The sequence below is a fragment of the Nanorana parkeri genome, unplaced genomic scaffold (assembly GCF_000935625.1).
Source record: "Nanorana parkeri isolate BGI_ZX_2015 unplaced genomic scaffold, ASM93562v1 scaffold598, whole genome shotgun sequence".
In the NCBI taxonomy this organism is placed as follows: Eukaryota; Metazoa; Chordata; class Amphibia; order Anura; family Dicroglossidae; genus Nanorana; species Nanorana parkeri.
In genome coordinates this window covers 755,191-762,766 of record NW_017306866.1, presented here as the reverse complement: position 1 = coordinate 762,766, position 7,576 = coordinate 755,191, and the positions used below count along the sequence as shown (strand labels likewise).

General features: G+C 42.8%; 1 long non-coding RNA gene across 1 annotated transcript; it reads right to left on the bottom strand.

Annotated features, from left to right (window-relative positions):
- Positions 1–868: 868 nt before the first annotated feature.
- On the bottom strand, positions 869–6,490 carry LOC108792086. Its single transcript, XR_001941543.1, has 3 exons — positions 6,418–6,490; positions 4,560–4,562; positions 869–879 (listed from the first exon to the last, which is right to left on the bottom strand). It is a non-coding gene; the product is annotated as an uncharacterized LOC108792086 (long non-coding RNA).
- Positions 6,491–7,576: the final 1,086 nt, after the last annotated feature.

Genomic DNA, 7,576 nt, shown 5'->3' with positions numbered 1-7,576 from the left:
ATATATATATATATATATAAAAATCTGAGAAAATGTTTGTTAAAGTCCTTGCAATGTACAATATATATTTTACTTTAAGGGGATTTTCTTTTTCTTAACAAAACAGTTACTCTTTTTAAATACATCTAGTATATTAGTATATGCACTTGAATCTTTATTTAAATTTTATTCTTTGCACATCTAATAAATTAGTATTAGTGCTTCAATATTTATGTACATGCTACTCTTTCTAAATCAAGCCTGGAAGACATAACACTTCCTAATACAGCAAAACCCTAATACTAATGCTAAGAACAGGATGACAAGAGGAGTGTAACAGGGTGGAGAGGTTTTGTATATGTTAACAATCTGTATTGCATAATCTGCAGTGGAGGAAAGTGAAGATATCTGGCTGTTTTGTTTGGCAGAAGTTCCAGGAATATGTATAAGCAAATCACTTTGTGCGAGCCAGAATCTCTAGCCTCCTCTTAGACCCAGGACTAATTCCTTCAGTTGCCAATTAGCACAAGTGAACAACAAAAGTACTTCAACAGTATAGAAACACAACACACGAGTGCAAATGATAATTTCAAGTTTTGTGAGCAGGTGTATATTTTTTGATAAAAAGGAGAAAGCTGTAATTGATTAGGTAAATTGTGGCAGCATGTCTCAACAAACACAACAACAGATACACTATATAAAACCATTAGGCCTCACTATCTTCTTCTTCCTCACCTTACTCCCATATTTCTGCTTTGGAGCAGCATGTTCTCCAGTAGTAATGAAGTAATGATTGCACACCTGAGGAAAAGGTCTTGGACTTACCACCAACAGCACAATCAGGCCAACATATTACTCTCTCTCATCCAGCGTCCCCTGCTGGATACTGCTATCACCAGTCTTTCATAAAGGAATTGACAAAAGTAAACATACACATGCCATTGTGTATCAACTAAATGCCATCTAGCCAAAATGCTGGTGCTGCATTTTTATAATCTATCTAATTTTGCCAGGTTAAGGAGTGTGTCATGTAGTGTGCCAAAGCCTTTCCCTTCTTACTCCTCTGAGAAGCAGAGCAGTCACTTGTCTGAAACTGCTGTCAATGCATCCTCTTCTGCCTCTTTCTCTTCTACTAATACCACCATAAGCCCACATTGAGGAGTTGGTGGTATTATTTGATTACTTGATTGGGGACTTGCTGCAGGAGGGTGATCTTGGTCGTGCACACGCATTCCTTATTTTGGATAACCATAAAGGGAAGTGCATTAGGCATGTAGAAGCAAAAGGCACTGATGTTCCAGCAGCTGCAGCCTACTGCAAAGTGAGTGATGAGGAGAGGGTGGTTGAGGTGGAAGACTGACCGTGGTTGCCACTGATTAAAGAGGGGGAAAGTTCTAAGAGAGAAAGGAGCAAGGGAGGATTTTGGCCGGGGCCAACGACAGCTTGCAGAGGACTGAAAGCATAAGCCAAACTAATCCATCGGTCAGCATTTCCCCAAAGGTACAGGTCATAGCAACATTAGCAATAAACTCTTCACGATAAATTCCGTAACAAAGACTAGAGGACACCACCTAAAACTGGTAGAAAAAAAATTCAAACACAAGGGCCGTAGGGGATTCTTCTCAGTTCGCGCGGTTAGGGTCTGGAACTCACTGCCGCAAGCAGTGATTTCAGCTAATAGTCTGGAATCATTCAAGAGGCTTTTGGACGATTTCCTGAGAAACGGTAATATACAGGGGTACAAGTACTCCTAAAAACGAGATGACGCGAGGATCTTTACACCCACACACACACACAATGGGTTGGACTTGATGGACATATGTCTTTATTCAACCTCAAATACTATGTAACTATGTAACTATGTAACTGCTATCACCGGAACCAGTCTACAAAGCTGTGCAGTGTGGGCTTTTTTTAACGTATCTGCTGCCAACAGCACTGTTGTGGTCTGTAGCTTCTGACTGCAGCATATCAGCTGTGACAGCTATTTGGGTATCACAAACATGAGGAAACACATGACCCCGCCACAGATCTGTGGGAGCAGCCCTTCATTAAGACACGTTGGCAGTAAAAGGTGTGCACTAATAATTCTTTGCTTTCCACAACCCTCTTTCCTGTCAGCTCCATGGCAGCACACAAATGGGTTAATCCCTCCCTCCTCCCCCTAATCAGAATCGTAACTCATAAAAGCTGAAAGAGTCCCCTGGCTTGCCGTTCCTTTTTTTTCCACTATTCCTACCGCCATTGCCCGACCTTCTTTCAAGGTCCAATCCTTCACCCAGCACCTGTGAAACTTTGCCTAGCAGCATGGATATTGAGAGGCAGAGACTTCTCACATTGGGTTGCTCAGATAGGGTAGTCGATAGTCTTCTTCATTCTAGGAAGCCCAGTACTACTCGTCCTCACATTAAACGTTGCCTTTCTAGTTGCTATCCCCTCCACCAGGCGGGTTTTGGAGTTGGCCGCTCTTGGGTTTAAAGAACACTTCACCACTTTCCTGGCAGATGGAGTGATTCTAGTTCCCATGCTGAGGTTCATTCCCAAGGTTGTGACTGACTTTCACATACACCAAGAAATTGTATTACCAACCTTCAAGTCAGATGATGGGAGCCAGATTAGCCGATTGGACGTAGGTAATAGGCTAAAAGCGTATATTTTGGCCACGGAAGGGCTCAGGTCTACGGGTCATCTCTATCGTTCCGGCAGGTGCCAGGAAGGATGCTACAGCATACAGTAGGCTCATAGCATCCTGGATAGGGAAGGTGCTATTGTTAGCATATGAGGCCGAGCACATAACTGTGCCAAGTGGGGTGTCTGCTCATTCCACTAGGAGTCTGGCCACATCATGGGCTGCAGGAGGAGAAGGAGTTTCTGCTTTCTCACGAGCAGCACAATTTTGTTGCCTACTGCCTCCTTCCCTGTGAGGCAAAGTCAGTGGAGGCAAAGATGGCATATAAGGAGGAGAGTAGGTCTGGGTGCCAAGGGGGAGGAGGAAATAGATTAGGCTTCAAGGGTGCATTTCACTCTTCCCCAAACCCCAGGAGTTGTACATGGGTGGATTTAAATTGTAGAGCACAATGCTGTCCTCGGTGATACCAAGGACTTGGGGCGCTCTGCTGCAGGCAATTTGTGCTGAACGGGGTCTTTTATTGCCAGATGCATGTGCAGGAACCCCAGGTTTTGGGTCATCAAAATGAGGGAACACTATTCAGTGGCCATCCTTTTAAATCCCTGATATAAGGGCAAAATGGTCAATATACTGCTACCATCCCAGAATGCAGCACTTTGAGAAAGTGCTTAGTAGGTCTTTCATGAACCACAAGGCTGTTTGGGGAAATTACATCCATATCGTGGATGGCTGTTATTATAATTGCTACCGATTTTATATGAGTTTTGAAATGTGATATTTTTGTACACATTTATATGCTATGTTTGTTATTGGGGGAGTTATCCATCGATATCCACTGATTAAGGAGGGAGGGCTATATATAGGTAATAGGTGTATCAGGTAGCTCTGCGGAAGAGGGTCCATCCCAGAAATGTTTTATAGGCAATATCACAAGAGTGCTTTCTATTTGACCTGTAGTGTTGGTCAAAAGTGTTTGAGGCTATTATCTTTCAGATAATACAATCTAATGCTTTACCTAAGATAATATCTTTTTAATTTCTCCCTCTTATATTGCAGCCTAACTTATATGCTTACTTTTTGTACAGCCACTAAATGGATTTGTTTGGCTATAGTCTTTTAAATTATACAGTCTAAAGTTTATTTTAAAACAGGTGGCCTTGTGTGTTTTGTGCACACTGATTTGACATTATATTAAACTTTACCTGTACCTGATACAGCTTGCAAACTATACTATTAAACTGCTTTGCCACTGGACAATTTGTAGGAAGTTGAGGTCTTTAGCTTTATCTATGAAGGTGAATACTTTACTATAGCTTTAGTTCTGTCCTGACTGCTGCTTCCACTGTTTAATTTGGGCCTATTACTACTTAATAGAAAACCAGGTGTTGTAGCCAAAACTACCTATAAAAAGCATTTTTTTTCAACTACAAAGGGATTAGATTTGGGGTACTGCAGCTGTATTTAAGTCTTGCTAAATGTCAAAGTTAAAAAAATTACTTACACATCTAAATATGTGATGCCAGAATATGGTGTAGCTGTTGCTGTTCATGCAAATTGTACTGTTCTCTAACACCACATACAGTTTAAGGACCAGTGATGAGAGATAAACATATGAGACGAGGACCATGTGCCTCCTCTGTAGATAGTTTCTGCTAAAACACCTCCATAACCTGCCCAAGAAGATGAGTCATCTTTGGTGGAATGTGCAGCCTCTTTGAACACCTGAAGGAACTCGTGGCTTGAATGTAGACTCTCATGGATCTAGAGACTTCAAGCTCTGACATATGTGGCTGCTCTAACTAATCTTTAAAGGCTGGTAAATAACCAGTCTTGGTTGATTTGATATTTGAAGGTGGCTTTAAGAACAAAGTCTGAAACTGGTCTCAATATAAGGTTTGAATGAGTGAAGACTAAGTAGGGTGGCTCATACCCTAGAGCATGTAACTCTGACACTCTAAGGGCTGAGGTGATTTCCACTAAAAAAGCAAATTTCAGAGTGAAGTCCATGATGGCACACTCCTCAACTGGAATTAACCTCTCTGGATGTTTAGAGAGGTATCTGAGGACTAAGGAAAGATCCCATTGGGAAAATATATTTTTTCTTCTAGGGCAGATCTTCAATACAGCTCTCAAGAACTATACAGCTAATGATTCGCACACCTACCAATGGTACATTGAGACTGCGATGGTAAAGGAGAACTATGAGGTGAGTGCTTTTCACTTACCTCATAGTTCTAGCCGACCTGTGACAATGAGACTATTACAGGTCGGCTTAGTAGATCGGGAGGTGAGCCAACACATACCGGCGTTTGCTCACCTCTCGATCCTGTCACGGCTCTCTGCCGTGACAGGGGAGGGGCTGGATTCCCCCCTCCCCGCTCCAAACCGCCAGCGCTGACTGGGGAAGGGCACAGGGAGGGGGCGGGTCCAGCTGGCTCTGCCTCTAGATAGGCAGAGCCAGCTGTCAGTCATGCAGCTGGGCGGATCCAGACATAATTGTCGGGATCCGCTTCAGCTGCGGCGTCTCAGTATACGGTGAGCAGCAGCTCACCGTATACTGAGCATAGGGTGACGGGAGGATGCTAGTTTGTGTCCTCCCGTTACCTTAAGGAGAACTATGGGGAAAAGCCTTAACCCCATAGTTCTCCTTTAAAGTCTGCACATTTGGGAGTTGAGGCTGAGGCCCCATGTCCAGGTCTTTCTGGAGGAACTCAGGAATTTCAGAGACAAGTGGCTGGAGAGGATCAAACAACTATTTATCACTAAAGCGGGGCCCCCACTGGGCACGGATCCAATCGAATACCACTTGCTAGAGGCTCCACTCCATTGCTCTAGAATGATCTTGAAAACCTGTTGGCCTGGCGGTATGATTATGCATGATTTTAGCATGCCATAGCGGTACATTGTTTTTCATGGCAATTTGTTGTTTTATATTGTAGGCCTGTAATTCTTAGTAAATCTTAGGAATAACTCACCTAAATCTGTCCAAACAAGAGTCCAGTAGACATCCCGGGTATGATAAAGTTTGAAATACGAAATCATAAATTATAATACAATAATTATAAATAATTATAAGAAATTATAATATAATTAATGATAAAAAATTATAATATAATAGTTAAAAAAATGGTCCAGTAAATGGGAATTCTGGGGGTGCCTGATCCATACCACAGTCAATAGAGTACCAAGTTCGCACATCACTGAGCTTGGTCGCAGAATCGTCTCTGTCTTCACTTTCAGTGTCTGATGACGAATTTCCCAACAAAACGCTATCACTCAATTCTGCAAGTGATTCTAATTTACTATCGCTGTTTTCTACCTGGTCTAAAACCGCTTTTGACTTAAAGGGACGCTTTTTGGATGCCATGGACGTTCTCAAGTTTCCAGGCAGGAAGAACAGTAAAAGTTCAGGCAGGGCACTGGACAAAGCTCTAAGAACGAAATTGAAGTGAAATGGTTTGATACAAAAATTTAATTATAGCAGATTACATTGTAGTGTATTCTGTGTAAATGTCATGTTTTCAATTTTGAATTTCCCGCCGCCTCTGCCCCCCACTGTGACGCCCGAAAACGAAACTGAAAGCCGAATACCAGCATCGGCCGGCCGTGTACAGCAGAGGATTCTGTGGGCTCTCAGGGACAAGGTAAGTGACACTTTTGTGCAATCCCGAGTGTGGCTCGGGGTTACCGCTTTTGGTACTGAAAATTAACCCCGAGCCACACTCGGGAATACCGCCAGGGAGGTTAAGATTGGCCAGACTTTCATCTGCCGAATGAAAGATCAATGTTACCTGTATTTGAGGTAGCACAGACTGATGATGCTTTAATAGGGCACCACCAGAAACAAGGCCAATCCCAGAGCAGTAGGTGTGTGGTTAGATTAATCAGGAGACAGCTGCCTAGAATAGTGATGCAGCCAGCAAGACACAGGATAATTAACTCACATCAGTCAAGGCTGCAGTCAGCAATACAGGCTGCTAGAACTACTCAGGCTACCTGACATACTGGCTCAGATTGAAAACAAAATAAAATGTGCATTTTTTCTTTTCATAAAAAAGTGTACATTTATAATTTTTTTTGCCAAAAGTGGACTTCACCTTTAAAGTGAAAGCAAAGTATATTTTCTGATTACTTCCGCATAGTTAGTAACTTACAAAGTATTGTAGCCACTGCATGACTGCAGAAAAGGTCAGAATATGGATTGGTAAGCATTTAATAATGTAAACATCAAATTACTAGCAATTATTTCCAGATTTTTTTAAAAAGCTATGTCCGCTGGTGAATAAAAATATACCCTGTACTGCTATGTGAGCATCATGTGTGAGCGGGAAGACAGTCTGCAGCTCTGAATAAGCCCTGACTAAAGCATCTTGGAGATTATGCAGTGCTTAATTTCTAGCTTCTGGTGGCTAAATGGAGCAAGAGTGAAGCTTAAGGCTGGGCACACACCTTAAAACCATCGCAAGACTTTTGTCTTGCGATGGTTGTAAGGTACTTAAAAAAACGTACGATCTGCCTATGTTGCATAGGCAGATCGTACTTGCGATAATCGCAAACCACGCCCCCTGACGGGCGGGCTTCCGATGACCGCAATGCCGAACGGGCAGTGTGCACTTGCGCACACCGGCCCGTACGGCTGTCATCGTACGGACATGCCACAAACCCGCCGAACATAGTACGATGCTCGGCGGGTTTTCGAACATGTCCGTAAGTTTAAAGTCGTGCGACCTTACAGTAGTAGAGGTCACACGGCTTCCACACACCTTACGATAATCGCACGAACGCGGGATTTCCCGCTATTATCGTACGATTATCGTAAGGTGTGTGGGCACCCTAAGGAAGGTATGTTTAAGCTACTGGGGTAGGAGGCCTTTGAACAGGTGTTTGAGTGTGAATATGACATTTGTTGATGACATAAATGTATCTGAATTAACAACTCGCAGCATTAAAAAGCTTTGAAAATAATGG